Source organism: Peromyscus leucopus, chromosome 10 (assembly GCF_004664715.2).
Source record: "Peromyscus leucopus breed LL Stock chromosome 10, UCI_PerLeu_2.1, whole genome shotgun sequence".
In the NCBI taxonomy this organism is placed as follows: Eukaryota; Metazoa; Chordata; class Mammalia; order Rodentia; family Cricetidae; genus Peromyscus; species Peromyscus leucopus.
The window spans coordinates 23,236,742-23,250,627 of NC_051071.1; positions in this window are offsets into that span (position 1 = coordinate 23,236,742).

Here is a 13,886-nt window from a genome sequence, read left to right on the forward strand (position 1 = left end):
CTCACACATAAAGTATGGGAGACTGCAATATCCCACTCTCACCAATGGACAAGTCATCCAGACAAAACTAAACAAGAAATAATGGACCTAACAGCCATTATGTCTAAAATGTATCTAACAGAGATATCTATAGAACAACTCACCCAAACACAAAAAAATGCATCATCTTCTCAGAATCTTCTCTAAAACTGACCACTCACCTGGTTGCAAAGCAAGTCTCCACAGATACAAGAAAGTTGAAATAATCCCCTGTATCCTATCAGACCATTGTGGATTAAAGCTGGATTTCATCAACAACAGAAAGCCTAAAATCTCATAGTAAACAGAATAACTTACTACTAAATTGTCACTGAATCAAGGAATAAATAGAGAAAGAAATTGAAGAATTCTGAGAATTCAATGAAAATGAATACACAACATATCCAAATGGATGGGACACAATGAAAGTGGTGCTAAGAGGAAAGTTCATGGCACTAAAGGCCTTCATAAAGAATTTGGAGAGATGATGCACTAGTGACTTTACAGCACACACGAAAGCTCTGAAACAAAAAGAAGCAAAAACACATAAGAGGAATAGAAAGCAAGAAATAATAAACTCAGGACTGACATCAATAAAATAGAAACAACAAGAACAATACAAAGAATCAATGAAACAAAGAGTTGATTCTTTGAGAAAAATCAACAAGAGAGACAAACCCTAATCCAAACTAAGAGGCAGAGAGAGAACATTCAAAGTAACAGAATCAGAAATGAAAAAGGGGATATAACAATGGACACCAAGGAAATTCAAAAAATCAGTAGGTCATATTTCAAAACCTGTACTCCAAAATATTGAAAAATCTAAAAGAAGTAGACAATTTTCTTGATAGATAACACTTACCAAAGTTAACTCAGGATCAGATCAATAACTTAAATAGAATTCAAAGAAATAGAAACAGTCATTAAAAGTCTCCCAACCATAAAATCCCAGACCCAGATGGTTTTAGTGCAGAATTCTACCAGACTTTCATAGAAGAGCTAATACTAATACTCTTCAAATTATTCCACAAAATAGAAATGAAAGAACATTGCCAAATTCCTTTTTTAGGTCACGCTCACCCTGACATGCAATCACAAAGGCTCAATAATAAAGAGAATTACAGACCAGTTTCCCTCATGAACATTCATAGCAAAAATACTGAATAAAATACTTCCAAACCAAATCCAAGAACACATAAAAAAATCATCCACCATAATCAAGTAGGCTTCATCCCAGAGATGCAGGAATCACTCAACATTCAAAAATATGTCAATGTAATTCACCATATAAACAAATTGAAAGAACAAAAACATAATCATCTCATTATTTGCTGAAAAAGCCTTTGACATAATTCAACACCCCTTCATGAAAGAAGTCTTGGAGAGATCAGGGATACAAGGAAAATACCTAAATATATTAAAGGCAATATACAGCAAGTCAATAGCCAACATCAAATTAAACAGAGATAAACTTAAAGCAATTTCAATAAAATCAAGGACAAGACAAGGCTTTCCACTCTCTCCATATCTATTCAATATAGTACTTGAAGTTGTAGCTAGAGCAATAAGACAACAAAAGGAGATCCAGGGGATACAAATTTGAAAAGAAAAAGTCAATGTATCACTATTTTCAAATGATAAGATAGTATACATAAGCAACCCCAAGAATTCTACCAGGGAACTTCTACAGCTGATAAACACCTTCAGCAAAGTGGCTGAATAAAAATAAACAAAAAAAGTAGTAGCCCTCCCATATGCAAATGACAAATGGGCTGAGAAAGAATTTAGGGAAACAATACCCTTCACAATAGCCACAAATACAATAAAATATCTTGTAACTCTAATCAAGGAAATGGAAGACCTGTGTGGCAGAACTTCAAGTCTTTGAAGAAATTGAAAAAGATATCAGAATATAGAAAAATCTCCCATGCTCATAGATTGGCAGGATTAACATAGTAAAAATGACAATCTTACCAAAAGCAATCCACAGATTCAATGCAATTCCCATTGGAATTCCATCACAATTTGTATAGAAATTGAAAGAATAATATTCAACTTCATATGGAAAAACAAAAAACCCAGAGACAGATAAAACAATCCTGTACAAAAACCAAAACAGCAACAAAAAAACTTCTAGAGGTATCACCACCCCTGACTTCAAGCTGTACTTTAGAGCTATAGTAATAAAACAACATGGTTTTTGCATAAGAACAAACAGGTTGATCAAGGGAACCAAACAGAAGACCCAGATGAAAATCCACATACCTATGGACACCTGACTTTTTCTTTTTTATAAAGAAGCCAGAAATAAACAATGGGGAAAAAAAAGCATCTTCAACAGGTGGTGTTCATCTAACTGGATGTCAGCATGTAGAACAATGCAAATAGATCCATATCTATCATCCCACATAAAACTCAAATCCAAGTGAATCAAAGACCTCAATATAAAACCAGATACACTGAACTTGATAGAAGAGAAAGTGGGAAAAAACCTTGAAGTCACTGGCATAGAAGACAACTTCCTGAACAGAACACCAATCATGCAGTTAACAAATTAACATCAATTAACAAATAGGACTTCATGAAACTGAAAAGCTTCTGTAAGACAAAGGACGCCACCAATAGGACAAAGTAGCAGCCTACAGAATGGGAACAGATTTTTTTTTCCAATACCACATATGATAGAGGTCTAATATCTAAAATATATGAAGACCTTAAGAAACTTTATATCAACAAACCAAGTAATACAATTTAAAAATGGGATACTGATCTAAACAGAAAATTCTCAACAGAGGAATCTCAAATGGCTGAGTAACACTTAAAGAAATGTTCAAAATCCTTAGCTATTAGGGAAATGCAAATCAGAACTACTTTGAGATTCCATCTTACACCTCTCAGAATGACTAAGATCAATAACAAGTGACAGCTCATGTTGGTGAGGATGTAGAGCAAGGGGACCACTCCTCCATTGCTGGTGGTAGTGCAAACTTGTATAGCCACTATGGAAATCAATATGGCAGTTCCTCAGAAAATTGGCAATCAATCTACCTCAAGACCCAGCTGTACCACTCTGGCATTTACCCAAAGGATAATTCATCCTACTACAAGGACACTTGCTCAACTATGTTCATAGAGGATACAGTTATAAGAGCCAGAAACTGGACACAACGCAACTAGATGTTCCTCAACAGAAGATTGTATAAACAAAATGTGGTACATTTACAGAATGGAGTATTACTCAAATGTTAAAAATAATGACATTGTGAAATTTGCCAGTGAATGGATGGAACTAGAAAAGATTATCTTGAGTGAGGTGAGCCAGACTTAGAAAGACAAACATGGTATGTATTTGCAGGTGGATATTAGTCATAAAGTAAGGGATAACCATGCTATGATCCACAGGCTCAAAGAAGCTAAGAAGGAAGGCTCAAGTGGGAAATGTTGCCAGTCACTCTATCTGGACACTCCTTAGAGGAGGGGGTGAGAAGGCACAGCATCAAGGACAAAGACACTGGGAGATAGGTAAGAAGCAAGCATCAAACTCATTTATTGCAGATCTGGGGCGAATCTATATATCCCCACCTGATTTCCCATTGACAGCCAGAGACTCTCTTAGCTGTGTTGTCTCTTTCTCATTGCCCCCAGCATTCTGATGGTCATGCATCACCAATCATCAGGTGCAGTGGCAGACTCCTGTAAGATGAATTGCTAAGTGGTCTTATTAATAAAAAACTCAGAGCCAGATATTGAAGTGGAAACTGAGAGACCAGAGAAGCAGAAAGAAGCCAGCCACATTCTTACCACTAGGAAATCCTCAGCCAAAGAGAGAGTTACTTCCTGTATACTCATCCAGTATCCTTTCTGTGCTCTGCCATCTTATTTCCTCTCTCCACTCAGCTATATTCACTTCCTCTTTCTGCCCAGTTCTATCATTTCCTGTCTGTCTGTACAGACCTTCAGACCTCTATGGTTAACTCATGCTGGAAATTAAAGGTGTGTGCCACAATGCCTGGCTCTGTTCTCAATGTGGCCTTGAACTCACAGAGATCCAGATAGATCTCTCTCTGCCTCCCAAATGATATGATTAAAGGTGTATGCCACCACTGTCTGCCTCTATGTCTAACTTGGTGGCTGGCTTTTTCCTCTGATATCTAGAAAAGTTTTATTTGTTAGACCACAAATAAAATATTACTACAGACTCCAAGTTTGCTCAGCAAGAAGTAGCTAGCACACATGCTTATGTGCACTGTCCAGAACAGGGAGCTGTGCTTTTATCAGGCTAGCTGGCTGTGCTTCTCCTATAGGAAAAAAAAATGAATCTTACTGTGAAAGGGGAAATAGAATAGACATCAAAAGTAGACAGATGGAGAGATCTAGATGGAGGGGGTGGGCATGGGAACATGAGGGATTAGATGGGGGGGAGGATAGAGATAGAGAGTACTGGGAAAGGCAACTGAAATCAGGAGCATGTCTGAGATGAGTTAGAAACCTAGTGTAATGGAAACCTCCAGGAATCTATGACAGTGATCCTAGTGAAGACTCCTAGCAATGGGAGATATGGAACCTGAACCAGTCATCTCCTATAATTAGGCAAGACTTTCAGTGGAGAGATTGTGACCTCAACAAAGCCACATAATGTCTAACCTACAATTTGCCCCATCTACAAGATATGCTGAGACAGAGGTGGTGCAGAAATTATGGGAGTGTCCAACCAATGACAAGTCCAGCTTGATTCCCATACTATGAAAGGCAGGCCATGCCTGCACTGCCTGGAGGATCAGGACCCAGAGCCTGGACAGCCCAGAGACCTAGGAAAGAAGCAAACATGACTGGCAAAAAAGAAAAAAAACTCAATAAAATGATTTTTAGTGATATCTGCTATATTTATAGATCATTGCCTAGCCTAATTGTCATCAGAGAAGATTTACCCAGCAACTAATAGAAACAAATGCAGAGACACACAGTCAAAGATTAGGTGGACCTTGGGAAAACCTGTGGAAAAGGTGAAGGAAGGATCATGGAGAAGGAGGGGCCAAGTATATAATGGGAAAACACACAGAGTCAACTGACCCAGGCTCATGGGGCCTCATGGAGACTGAGCTACCAACTAGAGAACTTGCATGGGACTGACCTCTGCACACATGTTGCAGTTGTGTGGCTTGGTACTCTTGTGGAACTTCTGGCAGAGGGAGTTGGGGCTGTCTCTGACTCTGTTGCCTGCCTTTGGGACCCTTTCCTCCTTCTGGGTTGCCTCCTCTAGCCTTAATAGGAGAGGAGGTGCCCTAGTCTTGCTGAAACTTGGTATATCATGGCTGGCTGATCTACATGGAAGGCCTGCACTTTTGTGAAGGAAAGGAGAGGGAATGGATGGGGGAAGTTGGGGGAAGGTCTGGGAGGGGAGGAGAGAGGGAGGGAAACTGTGGGCCAGGAACAATTAATTTATTGATTAATTAATAAAAATAACAGGTTTTATGCGTCCACATCCCACATGCATGTAAACATGCCCAAACCTACTTACAAATAAATGGTCAGTGTGAGTGGTAGTGATAGCTTTACCAATTTGTGGTAGCTACCTGACAGTGGGTATGTAGATTTATGTCACAGGACTGTAGACCTTTACTGTGGGCAGTTTTTGTCAGTTGACAATGATTCTATTGTGTATTATATTGCATCAGCTTTTCTAACTTGATGGATAGACCATATCTGGCAAAGGTAACAAGGGTTGAAAGCTTCCAGGAAAATGATGAAGGGCTTAACAATCATGCTGTGACTTGCATGACTTTGGGATTGCCCTAATGGGGCAATGAGGGGATGAAGAAAGTACACACACAAGCACATGTACAGAAAAGTTCTGATTGGGTGGGCTTAGACACACCACCAGCAGTTGCAGAACTCAGCGTGTTTATTTTATACTGCTGAGCAAGGAGGAAGGTTTATTGTATGCAGCTAAACAATCTCATCTTGATAGGAGGTCTCTACATAGGAGCAGTCTCAGGCTGTAAATATCTGGTAGGAGGACTCTGTAGTCATACTTTTCTGCACACACTGTTAATATCCACACTGTTAATATCAGGGAAGGCATTTGCGCTTCTCTAAGCCTCAGCTGTGGAAAGCTTTACTGTTCCCATTGGTCTTAGGCACTGGAGTCCTTGACAAGCTGTGCTTATGTCAACAACACACATTCACTTAGGACTTCATCTGCTCTTCAGTGTGTCAAGTGCTGGGGAACACAGAACATAGGTATGGTCTCAGGTGTACAAACACTGGCTTGTCTTCAGGCATACTTGATTGGTGTGCTGGTTTGACAGAAAATGGTCCCCATAGGCCCATAGGGAGTGGCACTGTTACAAAGTGTGGCTTTGGTGGAGTTGTGGCCTTGGTGGAGGAAGTGTGTCACTGGGGATGGGTTTTGAAGTTAAGGAAGCTCAAGCCAGGCCCAGTGTCACTCTCTCTTCCTGCTGTCTGTGGATCCAGAAGTAGAAGCCCTAGCCAGCTCTCTAGCACCATGTCTGTCTGAATGTTGCCATGCTTTCCACCATGATGACAAATGGACTAAACCTCTGGAACGGTTTCCTTTATAAGAGTTGCTATGGTCATGCTGTCTCTTCACAGAAATAGAAACTCTAAGACAATTGGGTTCTCTAGTTTGACACCTGGAGACACTCATTGTGCTATTCTTGATGAAGAAGTAGTGCAAGGTCAAGTTCACTCATTTCATAACTGAAATTTGATATCATTGCCAGGTCCTCAGTCAAGCATTGATTTTTTTTTCTTTTATAGAGAGGGAAACTAGAGGTTAGAAACCCATCTTGTCTTAAATCTATCTCACAGCAAAACTATTCAGATTTCACCCCTTGAAGCTATTCCTACTTTAATAAACCTCCATCTCTCCATCCCTGAAGAGTAGCTTCAACAGGCAATTATTCCAGTGCCCTGGAGAGGGTCTCCAGTTGACCAAAAGGAATAGTCTTAGTTCCAGGTCTTCGAGTCTGTTAATCAGACTGTAGTGGCTTCAAGCTCTGATTCAGATTTTTTATGTATAAGCTAGTACGGAAGCATGGCCTTATAATTTTCATAGCTGAGTTGAAAATGTAGGAGATTGTAGTGTTTTATTTTAATTTTATTCTACATAATATGCTCCACTGAGACTTCTTCAAGGCCTAATGAACCTGCACAAATAAGCTATTTCATGCAGGCTATTGGTGAAATAAATCTCGTTCCTTTATTCTACAACCTTTAATTTGAATTTTTGATATAATTTTATTAATTCAAATATTTCTGTTGCTTTCATCACTGCTTTGTCCACAAATGTTTCTAAGCTACATTATTTTAATTACTGTGTATATCTAATTATGGGCTCATCTTTTTACAAGGATCAGGTCCAGCGAGTCTAGTTTAAAGGAAAAAAGAAAAATCTGAAGTTATTGTTTTCATGATCATAGATACAAGCATTAAAATACAAATGAGCTCTTGAAGATTTCTCTCTCTCTCTCCCTCCCTTTTCCTCTGCCTCCCTCTCCCCTCTTTGTCTCTTTCCTTTTATCACAACTCAACTTGTCCTTGGTTTTAGAAATTTATATGCCTTAAGCTCATATTTTTGGAGCTTCTAAAATCCAGTCATCAACAGATCAAATACAGTTTTCATATCCCAATTTCAAATTATTGAAGGGAGGAACTGATTTTTCCCAGGTTTTTTTTTTTCACAGTTCATCCACATTACAGTCATCTATAGCCTGACCAGGAGGCTTGGAAGGACAGTGCTCACTTGTAGGCTGTTATAGCTGACTTCATGGGAGATGTGAGCAGCCTGGAAATACAGGTTACATTCAGCAAAGAGGATATGTATCAGGTCAGTGCCAGTACTACATTCTAGGTGGACATTTTCTTATGATTAAGAATGTTTACAACATTTCTGAGATAAAAGAAGTACAGGAAAGATGGGAAGAGAATTAAAGTGGTAGACTATGAGTAGAAAGATAATATTGAAACACACACACACACACACACACACACACACACACACAGAGAGAGAGAGAGAGAGAGAGAGAGAGAGAGAGAGAGAGAGAGAGAGAGAGAGAGAATTGTAAGAATGAAACAAGGCCAATACCTAATATGTCACTAAAGACTCTTAATACATAGTTTCATCTCAAACTTTCATGTGGATATGGTATTGCTATCTCTGTTTGTGTCTGTTTAGGTATCTGTCTATGTTTGCTAGTCAGTTTAATCTATTTTCTGACTTTTATTTCTGTTCTGTTATCTGTTTATATAAACAACTATTCATACATACATTCAAGTGTCTAATGGTTTTTCTCTAGTATCTATCTATCATCTACCTATCTTTAATCATTTGTATCATCTATCATCATCTGGTTAGACTTTACCTACTTGTATCTTACACCTAATTAGAGATGGTCTTCTACTTACAGCAGACGTAATTGTGTGGTGTTAGTTTTTCTGAAAGAGAGTGAATGTGTAGTGAACTTTGGACCCAAATGTCTCTTAGAGATGTGTATAGACCTTGAATACAGAACTGTCATGGGAATCTGAGTTCCATCACTTTGTCACTATGCCTCCATGCCCTTCTTCCTGGTCTCTCAATGTTGGTGAAAGAAGATTCCCTCTTTGGTGGTGTGAATGGATGACTTTTCCATTCGTAGTCAGAACAGCTCTTTGGTAATATCAAAGGCATTATCTAAAGCAAACAAATTACAAGTTGGATTAATATCTTAAACACTCTACATTGTTCAGGTGGAAGTGGTTTAGTAGACTTCCTCGGTAGCTACCTATTTGTACAGTCTTGTGAATGTACCCTCACAGACACATTTCATTTGCTTGTGATTTCTAGATTTTTTTTCTTAGCATTTATAGTTAGCAGTAGAGAAGGGAAACCACCATTTTAAGTTCCAAGAATCGAAACAACATCTATAGTTTTAATTTATTTTAAACTTAACCAATACTGTTTCATTTTTCAGTAATGATTTTATGTTTTAAAAATCTTTCTGATTACCAAATCAATCTGTTTCTAGAAAAACAAGAAATTATAAGTAAACCAGGAGAGAAAATATAAGCACCACAATTTTACTTTCCTTGCTAACCACTGTCAAAGTCAGGATGACTCTTTCTCAGCTGTTTTGTTATTGTTGTTATTGTTTTGTATCTGATTTGGGCATATGTACATTTTATTTTCACAAAATGGGATCGTATTATATATTTAATTGATTTTTGTAAACTTCGTAATCAAAAACATTATTTCTATTAAATATTTTCTATCATATTGAGAAACATTAAACTTTAAAAAAAAAACACCAAACTTAGCCTTTGTAAACAGGGAGAAAGAAGTAATTCCTGCTATACTCATACGGAGAGCCAAACAGAGAAAAGAAAGAAGCAAGAGAAATGGATGTGAGTCGGACACAGTGCCATCAGCTCTGAGAAAGGTCACAGCACATCTGAGAAAAGCACACATTCCCACATGTAACACACGAACTGGCTGCAGTCACAGAAGCAAGAAGCAACAACAATGAATGGCCATGGAATCTACGAAGTTTGGCAAATTACTTTGCCCTCTCCAGACAATAGGAATCCACCTCGAGGAAGCCGATAGAGCAAATGTTGATGAATAGAAGATCCCAGTATAACATTGGTCTCAGAGTATTGCAAATTGACTAAAAATAGGCAGTTTTTGCAGAAACATTTTGGTAGAGATGATTAAACACAACAAAAATGTTACAAACAGAAACTTAATAAATAATCTATTTTTATTCACTAATCAAGATTCCTTTGAACAGGTCTCTGTGTAGTTCGCTTTTATAAGCTCGAACTCACAGAGATCTGCTGCTCTGATCTAAAGTGCAAGCAACAAGATTCCTAATCAAGGAAGAGAGATTCCAGAGCCATGCATGGCTCAGTCCTCTTCCAAAGGACCCAAGCTCATTTCTTATCAAACACAGGGTGGCTCACAGCCACTAGTAACTGCATCTCATGGAAATTGATGCCTCCTTCTGGATTCTGTGGGCACTGCACCTGTATGCACAAAAATAATAAAAATAAATCTTTTTTAAAAAAAGAGACAAATTGATAAAGAAGAAAATGAAGTATGACAGAAATCAAGAGAGAAGTAAAATAAGAAGAAATAAGTACAATACAATTAAAAAGAAAAATAAAAGAGAGTGGAGACAGAAAACTGTAAAAAAATAAAGAGAAAATCAGAAAGAATAACATGACAAGAAGCTTTCAAAGTAAACTAAGGAAAATAAAAATCACAAAACACCAGGAAAAGAGATCCAAGGAATGAATAATCTGAATTTTCAAAGGACAAGATGACCACAACAAAATAGAGTATAATACAAAGGTGTAATTCTAGAAATTATATGAAATTAAAGCTCATGTAGTGGTCACCATATGCCAGGCCAAGCCAACTGTTCCTCAGGGCTTAAGAATGAGAGAGAGGGGTATATTTCACATATGCATGACTAATTGAATGCTTCAACAATAAAGTCATAATAATAGTAATAGTAATAGTAATAGTAATAGTAATAGTAATAGTAATAGTAATAGTAATAGTAATAGTAACAAATGAGTTCCAGATTTCAAAGCAACAGTCAATACTTTCAGGGTCAGACTGTAAAATCACCATGTTAAAATATTTCTGAAGAAACCGTGAGCCAAGCGTTAAAACATCAGCCAAATTGTATTGCTATAAAAACATCTGCCAAGCAAGAATTTCTAACCTGCAGAAAATTAGGTTTTATTTTGAGAAAATTCCTAGAAGATATATGTTAACTCCTAAAACAGACCTCAAAAGACTGTGGTAAGAAGAGTGGGCATGAATTTCAAGTATATTCAATTACAGGGCTTGAGAAAGATTGTGTGGCTGCCAGAGTGACAAAAGAGAATGAGAATAAGACAGAGAAGGACTCTTCCTTATCTGGAAGGCTTGGGGACAGAAGCATTTTTGGATTTTAGATATTTTCACATTTGGGAATTTATATACACAAAGAGATGTTTAGAGGATAGTACTAAGAGCATACATAACATAAAATTTATGTATGTTTTATAATAGTCATGTTATGTACATATATTTAATAATTTCGTGCATGGAGAACCTTCTTGGTATTGGATTGCCAACAGTGGCATCATATCAGGGCTTGAAAAGCTTCAGAGTATGCAGCAGATCTATTGATTAGGGACATTCAACTGTGCAGTAATATAGAGAATCAAAACCAAACTCAATGGTTGCCTTACTTTTTTAAAAAAAAAATTATCATTTTGTGTGTATGAGTGTTTTGACTCTGTGTGTGTGTGTGTGTGTGTGTGTGTGTGTGTGTGTGTGTGTGTGTATGCACCACATGCATGCTTAGTCCAACAGAGGCACAGGAAAAGTATTTGATTCCCTGGAGCTGGAGCTACAGGCAGTTGTGAGCAATGATGTGGTGACTGGGCATTGAATCTGGATCCTCTGGAAGAGTAACAAGCACTCTTAACCACTGAGCTCTCTCCCCAGCCTCATGAGTGTCTTACTTCTAAGAGACACAAAGGACAAGAGGAAGAGTTAACAAATCCCCTCACAAATGATTGGACACAAGGAATCATCTGAAGAGGAGCTCTCTGTGGGCCAACATGTACTTGGATGATGCTAGGGGAGAATGAATTTCCCATGTAGACTATCTTAGCACTGCCTGCTTGGTCTACTCGGTTTATAATGTTGTCCAAGTCTTTTTTGGGGGTGGGTTATTCAAACCATAATAGAACCAGATGACCTGGGTTGAACCCTATTTTGTTGCTTAATAGCTATATTATCTGAAGTAACTTAGTAATTCATATGATTTTGTTGACTATAAAACTGAATGACAAACTCTATCCTGTAGAATGGTTATGAGGATCAAAGACACTAAACGGTAGTGAGTTTTTTTTTCCCCACACACTGGAAACTTTTATTTTGAATACTTAATTCATAAGTAAAAAAAAAAAAAAAGGGACACACATCCTGTAGCAACAAAGTTGTTACTCTTAAAAACATCTTCAGCTGAACTGTTTTTCTTGGGGTGGTGAGCATGTAACTGCATTGGATTATCAAGGTATGTTCTTTTTGGTTGATTCTTTTTATTTTTTTTCCTTTTATTTTATTTTATAGTACCATTCAATTCTACATATCAGTAACGGATTCCCTTGTTCTCCCCCCTCCCCTTCCCCCAGCCCACACCCCATTCCCACCTCCTCCAGGGCAAAGCCTCCCCCAAGGATAGAGATCAACCTGGTAGACTCAGTCCAGGCAGGTCCAGTCCCCTCCTCCCAGGCCAAGCCAAGCGACCCTGCATAAGCCCCAGGTTTCAAACAGCCAACTCATGCAATGAGCACAGGACCTGGTACCACTGCCTAGATGCCTCCCAAACAGATCAAGCCAATCAACTGTCTCACCTATTCAGAGGGCCTGATCCAGTTGGGGGCCCCTCAGCCTTTGGTTCATAGTTCATGTGTTTCCATTCGTTTGGCTATTTGTCCCTGTGCTTTATACAACCTTGGTTTCAACAATTCTTGCTCATATAAACCCTCCTCTTTCTTGCTAATTAGACTCCCAGAGCTCCACCTGGGGCCTAGCTGTGGATCTCTGCATTCAGATTCCTCAGTCCTTGGATGGGGTTTCTGGCACGACTATTAGGGTGTTTGGCCACCCTATCACCAGATTAGGTCAGTTCCAGCTGTCTCTCGACCATTGCCAGCAGTCTATTGTGGGGGTATCTTTGTGGATTTCTGTGGGCCTCTTTAGTACTTTGTTTCTTCCTTTTCTCGTGTGGTCTTCATTTACCATGGTCTCCTATTCCTTGTTCTCCCTCTCTGTTCTTGATCCAGCTTGGATCTTTCGCTCCCACAGGCTCTCTTTCCCTCGCCCCTCGCCCTTCATTACTCCCACTCATGTCCAGGTTGTTCATGTAGATCTCAGCCATTTCTCTGTCATTGGGCAATCCTTGTGTCTTTCTTGGGGTCCTGTTTTCCAGGTAGCCTTCCTGGTGATGTGAGTAGCAGTCCAGTCATCCTTGTCCCACCTCTAGTATCCTCCTATGAGTGAGTACATACCATATTTGTCTTTCTGAGTCTGGATTGCCTCATTCAGGATGATTTTTTTCTAGATCCATCCATTTGCCTGCAAACCTCATGATGTCCTTGTTTTTCTCTGCTGAGTAGTATTCCATTGTGTATATGTGCCACAATTTATTTATCCATTCTTCAGTTGAAGGGCATCTAGGTTGTTTCCAGATTTGGCTATTACAAACAATGCTGATATGAACATAGCTGAGCAAGTGCTCTTTAAACAACTTGTAGTTAGCAGTGGACAAGATCTCTGATGCATTATCTCTTCCTGTGCCTCAAGAAACAGTGACAACAGATCACTGGTTATTTCAAAGGTGTTTTAAAACAGGATTATGCATGTACATTGCATGCCATTATGAACCACTTCAAAGGGGAAAATACAAAGACTCTGAAAGTAGGATGTGAGTGGGGACCTCAGCTTCTAAATGTGGGGGCAACTGAAAGTTTATGTCTATGCCTCTCTCTTGCTGTCTACAAGCACAGTTGTTCCCCTGGCAGGTAGAATAGTGAGAAGAATCAGAACATCACCTTCACTGGTTCCCTTCCTGTTGGAACATCTTTATACAAAATAACCAAGGACATGTGCTTCTAGCTAATTTATTCTCATACCACAGGTTGACTGCTGCTTTTTTTCAAGAATCTTTGATTTTTTTTTTTACTTAATTGTTCTCCACTTTATTTTCATTTTTTTATTATTAAGAATTTTCTATTCATTTTACATACCAACCACAGATCTCCCTATTCTCCGTCCTCCTGCCCCCCAGCCTTCTTCCCCT